Consider the following 13,498-nt stretch of genomic DNA (forward strand, 5'->3'; position numbering starts at 1 on the left):
CAATCAAACAGGAACACTCACATGTCATGTGAGATCACCGTTTGGTCAATCATGTGATTGTGGGAAGTTTGAATATCTACTTCCCGCTAGTGTTTCCTTACTAGCCATGATTAAGGAGTTGTTTCTTTGAAACGCATAGGCGACGGATGGTCCCCTCACTACCCTTCACACAATTTTTGTGCGTTTTTGCTGCATGTCTTATTGACTTTTTATGTAGTTTTTTCAATAAATTTGAACTTTTTTATACTTACGTGGGTTTTGTTGAAAACTGGATCCGTGTGTTTTTGCAATTCCTGTGTACTTCAGAACCATAGTCTCCAAGCTCACGAATCACCACGCTGTTGCCGCATGTTTTCCCATGTCCAGGTGAGTTGACTATACTTTCTTTATTTTTTGATCTACATAAATATGGTCAAGAGAGAGAGACAAAAAATAATGAAAGATCATTGAAGGTAAGATTAATATCCATTGGAATGTACCATATATATTCAAGTGTAAGCCAACCCAAATATAGGCTGAGGTACACAAGATAAACAAAGTACAGCAATGATTCTACATTCTACAATGATGAAATACAGAATAACTCTCTCAAGGCCAATATAGTTGGAAGTACAATTTGGTAACAAGATTGAAAATTAGCGTTGAAACAAAGTAGTTAACAAGTTTATGACCAGTATAGTACTTTGTCGGGTGGGTTGTGGGTAAAAAAGTGGATGGTATGGGGGGGGGGGATTCTAGGATCAGGGGTCTAGGGGGTCAAGGGGAGAGTGGGGTAGGGACTGTGGGAGTGAGTGGAAGTACCTAGGTCAGCAGGTGTGATATACCATCTTGTCATAATTTTGTATGATTTTTGCTTTATACATATTTAGAGAAACCATGTTAATGTTTGTGCATGATAATAATTGAGCACCGAGATTGTGATACTTAAGTCTTTTTCCCAGTATCTTAGTTAGTATGGTAAAACCTTTGTATCTGTGAGTCAGTACAAAATCATAAAACACGGAGGTTGCCCCTTAAGGCACATGCTCTTTTTGTCTTTAAAGATCCTGTGGTGGTCAATTGACTTTAATCAATAGAAAATATTTTGAGTGATATTAAAGCTGTTGCTGAATGCTGCCATGAGGTAATATCTGGCTATGCATCTTGTTTGCAGCAGGCTACCAGGGTCTGGTAAGTACTAAAGATGCTTGTATTTAACAACTTCTGAGTTCTTTTGTGTTTTTGTTCCAACAGATGAACATTTGTAATTATTATTACTAAACCTTGCAAAATACAAAATTGCAATAGGGGTTAAATCATTTCTCTTGTAACTATAGATAGATTAATAGAATTTTTTGAAAACTAGGCAGAGACAGTATAAAAGCTTTGTGTTCTATATTGAGGCATAGAGACATGGGGGCATACCTTCCCCATGATCTACAACTGGGCACTCGCTGCAGCCGGCGACTTTTCACATGCTGCATAAAGCCCTGCCGGATACATCATTTCTACGCAAGAGCAGAAATGGGGCTGTCAAATGCCAGCGCACAAGCGGCAGCGTATGATAATTATGCCCCATGCTTCCAATTGAATTTGACATCTCTCCACATACAACAACACAATAGGGGTCATTTATCTTATCTCTGTTTGTTTTGGCTAGTTTGTGCCTTTCTTTTTTCCGTCTGCTTCTTTGGTAATTTATCAATCTCACTTTTTCCTTGTGTTAAATTGTTTTTTGTTTGTTTTTTCACATCTCTTTTTGAGACATTTGTTACAAATGTCTCAAAAATGTTGCACACATCTATGAAGTCACTTCTTTACATTAAGTTTTCCTTAATAATGGTTTAGTCTGGTGTCCTTAGTACCAAAAAATTTCACAAATTTTAGATAATTTGAAAAGATAAATGTCATTTGCAACATTTAGAACAAAGAAGATAAATGTGTCTTAATGATGATAAACAAATGTCCAGTGGACTACAGTGCACTTTTCCAAAAGTCCCCAAAAATTGCAATTAAATTAATTTAAATTGCAATTCCCCAAATAAAGTCTAAAAAAAACTGAAAAAAATGAAGAAAAATAAAGATAAATGACCACCTAAGAGGCAATATCATTGTTATAGTTCAACAATATAATTGAGAGTTGCACAAGAAGTTGCTATTATACAAGTCGTCATATGTTTCTATAAGTATGGGTTATAAATGCATACAAATCGTATAGTGATATGTGCATTCAAATAATCCATATGAACAAAAAGAACAACAGAGAAATGAAAATGTTCATATAACTAAACAAAGGCCAATGCGGCCTGCAATGTGCTAAAAATTCAAGGGGGGGTCTACATTAAACAAGACAAGGAACAAGGAAAAGGGAAACTTGGTCATTATTATTGGTACTTCTATTATCTTGAAGGGGTTTCCTGGACAAATGCATTTTTAATGACCCATTCATTACATGGATCATTCATATTGTAGGGGTACTATACTTGGTACCCTGCTGATCAGCTGTTTGACACTAGCAATAAGTCATTACTAACACTTGCCGAGAAAATGTCTTTCAATAATGACAGATGAATATGCCAAATGTATCACAATAGCTCACACTGTAGAGTAACTGTAGAATTACTTTAGATAAACACTTTGCTATGAGACAAAAATGTGGGTATTTTTATTTAAATTTATGTGGAATTTCTAATTCTGCTTTTTTTATTCCCCCTGCTAAATAAAAGTTGACAAGAATTGAGTTGACAAGAGTAAGTTCCCAGATGCTGTACAACAGGAAACAAATCAAACTGTAGTATCGGAACCAGGACAAAGAAAAATTTCTGATGGACAGATTGATCATTTGATTAGATTTTAGGGGTTTTTTTTGTGTCTATTTTTGTGCATACCCTGCAACCCTGTGTTGGATTTATCATCTTCAACAAATCTTTTTCTGGAACCTTTAACATTTTAGAATTCTAGACAATGAAGCACATTTACTATAGACCTTGCACCATTTTCCTGTCAGACGTTGAACATTCTTTTATCTGCGTACTGCTTGTTCATGTATTTAAAGAAAATCTACCACCAGGATGAAGGATTGTAAAGCAAGCACACTTAAATGCTGGTGCCTGTCCCTTCTCAGGAATCTGCTCTTCATTTAGCTTATAATACCCTTGTTTATACAAAAAAAAGTTTAAAACATTATGCAAATGAGTCAGAGGGGCTCCAGGCTCCATTGACATCTATGGAACTGGAGCCCTGTGGGCTCATTTGCATATTTTTAAAAATGTTTTGATTGTAAAAACTAGGGCTTAAGAAGCTAAAAGAATAGCAGATCCAAGCAGAGGGGTCTCAAACCTGCATGCCAATGTGCTTGGTTTACAATCCTTCATCCTGGTGGTACATGTCGCAGTGACCCCTTTGCATTTTGTGACTCCGCTACTCATTTACGCAACACAAAATTTTGTCACTGAAATGAGCACTCTGATGCACAGTCAGACCGTGCTCCACATTTATCATGCAAGTCCAATAGACTTGTGTTGCACGCCCTATGTTAAAGGTGCACCAGAAAAAAGTTGATGGCACAAATGATCTGGCACCCTCTGCACACTACACAGGCTAACTGCACATAATGTAGTTTGCACTGATCTTAGTAAATGCCCTATATCTAAATAACAAAAAAACATATAATTTTACGTTAACAAATAGGGATTTGTTTGCATAGTACTAATACTAAATTCATTTTACTCAATTCAGCCAAAATAAATAGCTTAAGAATTAAAAATAATATACAATCTAGAAGAACCACTGATGAATATTTTTATTACAGGTAAATACATAATGTTGCAAAGAACAAAAACAAAATCCCCATGTATTCAGGATTAATGTGTGGCTATTTTTATTTGTCTGCTGCAATGGGATAAGCAATTTGGCACACAATGCAGAATGTTAATATATGTCAATAAAAATCAATTGATAGTTGCCATTCCTATTGTTAAATCTGTCACTGGACAAAATAGAAGGCAATTTTTCATGAAAAGAAATAAGACATAAATAGAAAAAATAAAAAATGTCCATATGAGAGCATTTAAAATGAAAATCATATGTAAAAAGTTACATTTTTGAATGGAATATGCACATGTAGAACTCATAATTTTTCATGATTTTTTTAAAATGTAACTTTTATAACATGGTATGTTGCTATCAAATACATTATTAGCAGTAAAGCTGAAAATTAACACAAGGACAAAAAAGGACCCAAATTGAGCAATGGGTCACAGGTAGAGATGAGCGAACATACTCGTCCGAGCTTGATGCTCGTTCGAGCATTAGCGTACTCGACACTGCTCGTTGCTCGGACGAATACTTCGCCCGCTCGAGAAAATGGCAGCTCCCGCCGTTTTGCTTTTTGGCGGCCAGAAACAGAGCCAATCACATGCCAGGAGACTCTGCACTCCACCCAGCATGACGTGGTACCCTTACACGTCGATAGCAGTGGTTGGCTGGCCAGATCAGGTGACCCTGGGATAGACTAGCCGCTGCCCGCGCTGCTCGGATCATTCTGTGTCTGGATGCCGCTAGGGAGAGAGCTGCTGCTGGTCAGGGACAGCGTTAGGGTACTAGTAGGAGTGATTCAACAAGAACCCAACAGCCCTTCTTAGGGCTACAATAACGTTAGACTTTTTTTTTTTTTGTTTGCTTGTGACTGGGCTTGCTGGCACTAGTAGTGCAGCTAGTACCATATTGTGAGGAATTTGCAGGGGGACTTGCTACCGTTGTGTTTAGCTCTTAGTGACACACATATCCACCTCAAACACCAAAGTGGGAAAATTTATTAGGGGTTGGATTTCAATTAGAAACAGTCTGTCATTTCCTTTTTATTTTACGTTTATTTTTTCATAACTCAGCGTCATCTCATCAGTGTGCTTTCATACTTGGCTAGAAAATAGCCAAGGGAGAATCCAAACGGCTTACTTACGCCTACAATAGCGTTATATATATTTTATTTCTGGTTGATCTGCTGGTGGCTGTCCTTGCTGCAGTGCATATACTAGCCAATTGTGAGGAATTTGGAGTGAGACTTGCGACCGCTGTGTTTAGCGCTTAGTGACGCACATATCCATCGCAAAGACCGAAGTGGGAAAATTTATTAGGGGTTGGATTTCAATTAGGCACAGTCTGCCATTTCCTTTTTATTTTACGTTTATTTTTTCATAACTCAGCGTCATCTCATCAGTGTGCTTTCATACTTGGCTAGAAAATAGCCAAAGGAGAATCCAAACGGCTTACTTACGCCTACAATAGCGTTATATATATTTTATTTCTGGTTGATCTGCTGGTGGCTGTCCTTGCTGCAGTGCATATACTAGCCAATTGTGAGGAATTTGGAGTGAGACTTGCGACCGCCGTGTTTAGCGCTTAGTGACGCACATATCCATCGCAAAGACCGAAGTGGGAAAATTTATTAGGGGTTGGATTTCAATTAGGCACAGTCTGCCATTTCCTTTTTATTTTACGTTTATTTTTTCATAACTCAGCGTCATCTCATCAGTGTGCTTTCATACTTGGCTAGAAAATAGCCAAAGGAGAATCCAAACGGCTTACTTACGCCTAAAATAGCGTTATATATATTTTATTTCTGGTTGATCTGCTGGTGGCTTTCCTTACTGCAGTGCATATACTAGCCAATTGTGAGGAATTTGGAGTGAGACTTGCGACCGCTGTGTTTAGCGCTTAGTGACGCACATATCCATCGCAAAGACCGAAGTGGGAAAATTTATTAGGGGTTGGATTTCAATTAGGCACAGTCTGCCATTTCCTTTTTATTTTACGTTTATTTTTTCATAACTCAGCGTCATCTCATCAGTGTGCTTTCATACTTGGCTAGAAAATAGCCAAAGGAGAATCCAAACGGCTTACTTACGCCTACAATAGCGTTATATATATTTTATTTCTGGTTGATCTGCTGGTGGCTTTCCTTGCTGCAGTGCATATACTAGCCAATTGTGAGGAATTTGGAGTGAGACTTGCGACCGCTGTGTTTAGCGCTTAGAGACGCACATATCCATCGCAAAGACCGAAGTGGGAAAATTTATTAGGGGTTGGATTTCAATTAGGCACAGTCTGTCATTTCCTTTTTATTTTACGTTTATTTTTTCATAACTCAGCGTCATCTCATCAGTGTGCTTTCATACTTGGCTAGAAAATAGCCAAAGGAGAATCCAAACGGCTTACTTACGCCTACAATAGCGATATATATATTTTATTTCTGGTTGATCTGCTGGTGGCTGTCCTTGCTGCAGTGCATATACTAGCCAATTGTGAGGAATTTGGAGTGAGACTTGCGACCGCTGTGTTTAGCGCTTAGTGACGCACATATCCATCGCAAAGACCGAAGTGGGAAAATTTATTAGGGGTTGGATTTCAATTAGGCACAGTCTGTCATTTCCTTTTTATTTTACGTTTATTTTTTCATAACTCAGCGTCATCTCATCAGTGTGCTTTCATACTTGGCTAGAAAATAGCCAAAGGAGAATCCAAACGGCTTACTTACGCCTACAATAGCGTTATATATATTTTATTTCTGGTTGATCTGCTGGTGGCTGTCCTTGCTGCAGTGCATATACTAGCCAATTGTGAGGAATTTGGAGTGAGACTTGCGACCGCTGTGTTTAGCGCTTAGTGACACACATATCCATCGCAAAGACCGAAGTGGGAAAATTTATTAGGGGTTGGATTTCAATTAGGCACAGTCTGCCAGTTTCTTTTTATTTTACGTTTATTTTTTCATAACTCAGCGTCATCTCATCAGTGTGCTTTCATACTTGGCTAGAAAATAGCCATAGCAATAGGATAGCATTGTTTGGTTTTAAAAACTAAAAAACACAAAAAAAACTAAAAAAACACAAAAAAAAAAAACAAAAAAAAGTTAAAAACAAAATTAAAGTTATATATCTTTCATTTTCAAAATGTTTAACCCGAGGGCTAGGGGTAGAGGACGAGGACGAGGGCGGGGACGTGGGCGTCCATCTACTGCAGGGGTCAGAGGCCGTGGTCCTGGGTGGGGTGAGACACCACCTGCTGATGAGGGAGCAGGGGAACGCCGCAGAGCTACACTCCCTAGGTTCATCATGTCTGAAGTTACTGGGACTCGTGGTAGAGCACTGTTGAGGCCAGAACAGTGCGAACAGGTGATTTCGTGGATTGCCGACAATGCTTCGAGCAATTTGTCCACCAGTCAGTCTTCCACGCAGTCCACCCATGTCACCGAAATCGGCACTCCTCCAGCTCCTGCACCTCAGCCTCCTCCCCCCCAGTCTGCCCCCTCCCAGGAAAATTTGGTATTTGAACCGGCATACTCTGAGGAACTGTTTTCTGGACCCTTCCCACAGTCACAAACCACTTGTCCGGTTGCTGCTGAGCAATTTTCCGATGCCCAGGTTTTCCACCAGTCGCAGTCTGTGGGTGATGATGACCTTCTTGACGTAGTGGAAGAAGTGTGTAAAGAGGTGTCCGACGATGAGGAGACATGGTTGTCAGACATTGGTGAAGTTGTTGTCAGGGCAGGAAGTCCGAGGGGGGAGCAGACTGAGGAATCGGAGGATGATGAGGTGACAGACCCAAGCTGGGTTGAGAGGCCGGGTGAACACAGTGCTTCTGAGACGGAGGAGAGTCCTATAGCAGAACAGGTTGGAAGAGGCAGTGGTGGGGCCAGACGGAGAGGCAGGGCCAGAGCAGGTGCATCAGCGCCAAATGTGTCACGTAGTGAAGCTCCCGTGGCGAGGGCTCCCGCGGCGAGGGCTAGATTTTCAGAAGTCTGGAGGTTCTTTAAGGAAACACCGGATGACCGACGGACTGTGGTGTGCAACCTTTGCCAAACCAGGATCAGCAGGGGTTCCACCACTACTAGCTTAACTACCACCAGTATGCGCAGGCATATGAATGCTAAACACCCGAATCAGTGGCACCTAGCCCGTTCACCTCCGGCCGTGCACACCACTGCTCCTTCCCCTGTGTCAGCTGATAGTCAGCCCCCTGCCCAGGACCCTGGCACAAAAACCCCATCGTCGCCTCCACGATCCTCCACAGCATCCACCAGCGTTCAGCTCTCCATACCCCAGACGCTGGAGAGGAAAAGAATATATAGTGCAACCCACCCGCACGCCCAAGTCCTTAATGTCCACATCTCCAGATTGCTTAGCCTGGAGATGCTGCCCTATAGGCTAGTAGAGACCGAGGCCTTTCGCAACCTCGGTATTCGGTCCCCAGCCGCCACTACTTTTCCCGATGTGCCGTCCCAGCCCTGCACCAGCACGTGTCAGACAACATCATCCGTGCCCTGACCACGCCGTTTCTGACAAGGTCCACCTGACCACGGACACGTGGACGAGTGCTGCCGGGCAGGGCCACTATATATCTATGACGGCACATTGGGTTAACTTGGTGGAGGCTGGGACCGAGTCTGACCCTGGGGCTGGTCATATACTGCCGACGCCGAGGATTGCGGGGCCTACCTCAGTCCAGGTCTCAAAGGCCTACTATGCCTCCTCCTCCTCCCACCCCTCCTCCACCTCCTCCTCCGAACTACCATCCGTGGGCATGGCGCCATCAGTCGCTAGCTCTAGGCACAGCAGCAGTGCCGTCGCTAAGCGACAGCAGGCGGTGCTCAAACTGCTGAGCCTAGGCGATAAAAGGCACACCGCCCAAGAACTATTACAGGGCATCACGGCGCAGACTGATCTGTGGCTGGCACCGCTGAACCTGAAGCCAGGCATGGTTGTGTGTGATAACGGCCGTAACCTGGTGGCGGCTCTGCAACTCGGCAGACTGACACATGTGCCATGCCTGGCCCATGTGTTAAATCTGATAGTTTAGCGTTTCCTCAAGACATACCCCAATCTGTCAGATTTGCTCACGAAGGTGCGCCGCATCTGTGCACATTTCAGGAAGTCCAGCACAGATGCTGCCACTCTCAGGGCAGTGCAGCGCCGCCTCCAACTGCCCGCTCACCGACTGTTGTGCGACATGCCCACGAGGTGGAATTCAACATTAACCATGTTATCCAGAGTTTACCAGCAGCGCACAGCGACTGTAGACTGCCAGATGTCAACTTCCACCAGAACTGGTAGTCAGGCCAGTCAGCTTCCTCAAGTCTACAATGAGGAGTGGACGTGGATGTCTGATATCTGTCAGGTGCTGAGTAACTTTGAGGAGTCAACACAGATGGTCAGTGGCGATGCCGCCATCATCAGCCTCACCATCCCGCTGCTTGGCCTGTTGAAAAACTCTCTGATCAGCATGAAGTCGGAAGCTTTGCGCTCGTCACAAGAGACGGGGGAAGAAGATTCCCTTGTTGATAGCCAAAGCACCCTCAGGTCTGTTTCTCAGCGCATATCGGAGGAGGTGGAGGAGGATGAGGAGGAAGAGGATTTAAAAGCCACATACAAAAAAAAAATAAATTATTGAATACATTGTTGTTATTAAACCAATTACATATTGCTGAAAAGGGAGACAGTTGGTATACAAACACATACTGGTTATCCACTGGTCTTGGAGGAGGGGGTTTATTCAGCATAGCTATTTAAACAGCGGGACAAGTGTCCACATAAAGGCGCTAATCCTCCAAACAAATTGCATGCTCCCTACAAATCAAAATGCTTGCACATCAGTAGGGAACAGTAGACGATCACCCCAAAACATTTCATGTTCCCAATGCTTCTGAATACAGCTGTCTAAAGGAGCTGGAGTGGAAGAGGCAGATAGGAGGGAGAGGCTAGATAGCAAAATGGAGAGGGTTTGGTAGTTCGTATGCAAAAGTGCCTTATGGAGACTTTGCCAATTAAGGCGCCTTACAGGTAAGTAAACTTAAAGCCATTAATGTTCCACTCGGGGATTCTGGGAAATATGCAAATAAGTTTTCCAGGATGGTACAAGGAAAACAATGCCTCTTTCTGGCGCTGCCTTACAAGTTAACAAGTTAAGTAAAGGATCAGAAATAAAGAAAAGGAAACAGAACATTTGCCAGAAACTGTTCCTGACCACAAACTCACTCCCACTAATAAAGCCTGAAACCTTTGGGGGCAGTCTGGATTGATAGGAAAAGAGAGGGAAAGTAATTAGCCCTATCTGTGTCCCACACCACTGTCTCCCCATGCTGTGCCCCTGTTTGTTTACAGGAGCACAGAAGCTAAGTTCAGACCTAATTCCAGGCGCTAAGATATGGGGATTGGTGGGCACGGATGTATTTTTTTGTATTGAGGGATTTTTAGTTTAATAGACATATGTATAGAATAATTACATAAAAATGAAATATTTCCAGAATTGTGGTATGGTTACTGTAGTTTACTTATATGTTCTGCCATACTGGAGGTTTTGCGAAGGCCTGTACTGTAGAGTTCTCCTATCGGAAAGTCACAAAATAATGTTTGGTGAATGGCCTGCTTACCATGTTTACCTGCTTTACAACATATTTATGAAAGTGTTAAAGCCTTTTCAATTTTCTGCAATGCTATTGCAGATTCCAGTAAAAAGATTTTATAAATGTTCACTAGTGTTACTACTTACTAAATACTGAATTAAAAAGATATATTACGGTAAATATATTTATGTGATAATTGCCCCATTTGTTCCAATACAACATATTTATCATATACATGTAAAATCTAAAAATCTGTATCAACTTTTGTTTGTCATTTCACCAACTCAGAGAATTTAGACAAGTTTAATAAAATGGGACTACTTTAGTTTTTTTTTTTTCATTTCACACCTGATGAATAGCATGGAAGATGAAATAGTACACCTGGATAGTGTCAGCAGAAATTATTACAACAGAAAACAATCCTTCATATGGCTGTGTAAAGAGAAATATTTTTTAAAAATTCTTCTTTCTCTTAAGTGTTTTTCTTTGTGTTATATGGGGCTTTTGTTTGTTAGGGTGGATTCACATTGGCATGTGTAATATGTGTCTGTTACACATCCGTTGCATTTTGTCTCTATTCGTCTCTATTTCACTACCTTTTTGGTAGGTTTCTTGAAGGTTTAACAATGGTTTTTTTTGGAGGGGGGGCCCATAGACTTCAATTGCCTTCAGTGATCTGAAAACAATTCCTGGAAATCAGTGAACCATGAATGTGAAAAACACCAGTGTGAAAGAGCCTTTAGGCTAACATCTTCATCTGGTGTGTTTTCTGCAATTTTTCGTTTTTTAAGTCTTGGCTCGACACAAGCCATATGTTTTTGGAAAGGTGTATACCACATTACACACTATTTATGTCATACCACATTCAGTTTACTCCTTCACAGACATTTTAAAAGAATATCTACCGTAATTTCACAGGACCATGCCAATAAAGTTAAGGTGGTTAGATCCATGTTCCATTTTATAGGTATGGTGATAATCTGGATTTAGTCACAAACTTTTGCTGATTTTCCATCTTCAGTTATTTCTTCAAAATTTGTTGTTCATAAGCTATTGTTTTCACAGAAATAAGAATTTCACGGATCTCCCTGCAATCCATGCCACAGATCGCAGGCACACCCGTGCCCCTCTCCGTGGCGGCGTCCCACGGCCCTCACTTACCTCTCCACGATCCTGCTCCCGTCCCGGCTAGACCGCGCACGCATCCCAACTCCCTAAGTTTCACATTCCAACACTCTGAGATTTAAAGGGCCTGCCCACCGGGTTTCTATTTAATCCAGCGGCTCCCATCACTCCCCGCTGGTTCTTTGAGATTAAGGCATAGAGAAAGCTCCCCTGCATTGCTCCTGTGTACTGTTCCTATTCCCTTACCTGTTCCCGTTTCTGCTATTCTCCTGTTGTGACTCCGAACCTGACCTCTGCATCTCTGCCGCTTGCCCTGACCTCGAACCTGGACTGGGATTCTGCACCGCTACCTTGGCTGCCACCGCGGGCTAGTCGCACCTGTGGAACAACCTGGTGGCACCCCGCCATAGCAAGTCCATCCCGCTTTGCGGCGGGCTCTGGTGAAGACCAGGTGCCACTTAGATTCCGGTCCCAGATGTTGGCTAGTGCCATCTTCCCCGCTGATCCAGAGGGTCCACTGACCCCGAACTCTGACAAAGATCTGTGCCTCTTCTGTGTATTTAATGAAGAGCTCCCTTTATGAAGACTTGAATGAACTAAGGCCACCTTTTAGGTGTGTGCAGACTTATAGCCATAGACACCGCACTACGAGATTCTGGGAAAATATGCAAATACGTTTTCCAGGATACGATAAGGAGAGCCACACCTGTTTTAGCTACTTTGTAAAGCAACTCTCTTAACATCCAGCATGTTTTTCAGCATAATAACATGATGTGAGATTAAAACCAAACCAGTGCATCTATTCCAGAAGGAACAGATTCCAAACTGTAGACAGTATTGTTTCAATGTGGTTGCATCTCTTTAGTACAGCGTAGGAAACTGGTTTAGCTGAGTGAGAGGCTTTTGAGGGTCAGGAAGTAACAACTCTCCTTACAGAGAGTTTGTCAATAAGGACTGCCTTGAGGGTGTGTGGAGACAAGTCCTAATTTTAGCTGACAGTATCTGATGATGGTGTGAGGTTTATCAATTTCACTTCTTATTTTACAGTCGCTCAGCAGAAATTGTACATCAATTTTACACAGTACTGTACACCAACATTCTATTAAAAAACTACATGTCAATTAACTAGCAACAGACATGAAATGAGAATTTGAGAATGGCAGAAAATTAAAAGGTAGATGAAAGACATTGTACATGGACTGGCCTATTAAGTCAAAGAAGGGAACTCTTTATCCACCTTTGCAGGGCTGTTTGTATAGCATTGTCCATTTAATGATGTTTAATTTTGAAACAAAAACTGTCCTGGTAATATTCAGTCATACACTGAAAGGCCAGGCTTGCAATGTGTAATGAAGAACAGGCAAGACATCATCATACAGAACAAGCATCTTTTGATTTGCCTCAGGCTCCACATTCAAATTTGACCTTTGCCAATGGTTTATACAAGGTATTTAGGGCTGCTCCTTTCTTTTTAAACCATAGAGTAAAATAGGTATATCCTGTAGTTGATATTGGTCATAATGAGCCTTATCACCAGATAATTGCCTGCAGTTAAATAGATCACATCAACTATGCAAACCAAGCACAAATTTAATGAGCCAATTAAAACTAGAAGTGAAAGAGGATAGGCTGTTTTGACTCATATGCATTAAAGGGTTTAATGTGTTTTATATTGATGGCCAATAGGAGTTAGTAGGGCTCCATTCAGGGGCCCATACAGGACACAAAGCCTCTGCTGCAGATATAGCCTATGCTCCCTCTCATTGCTTTTCACTACAGCAGTCAGCTAGAAGAGGGGAGGGGTGGAGCACACCAGGCGATCATGTCAGGCTAAACGTGTACAGGGTAGGGAAGCAGAGGCAGGTTTATCTGTTTCAATGTAGCTTTCTGCAACCTTGATTGTCCTCCTGCATACATGAGAGAGATATGGGTGTGTGAATAACTGAACATAAAGTGCAGATCTGTGTGTATCTTCTGCTATATATATATTTCCGA

This window comes from Engystomops pustulosus, chromosome 5 (assembly GCF_040894005.1).
Source record: "Engystomops pustulosus chromosome 5, aEngPut4.maternal, whole genome shotgun sequence".
NCBI lineage: Eukaryota > Metazoa > Chordata > Amphibia > Anura > Leptodactylidae > Engystomops > Engystomops pustulosus.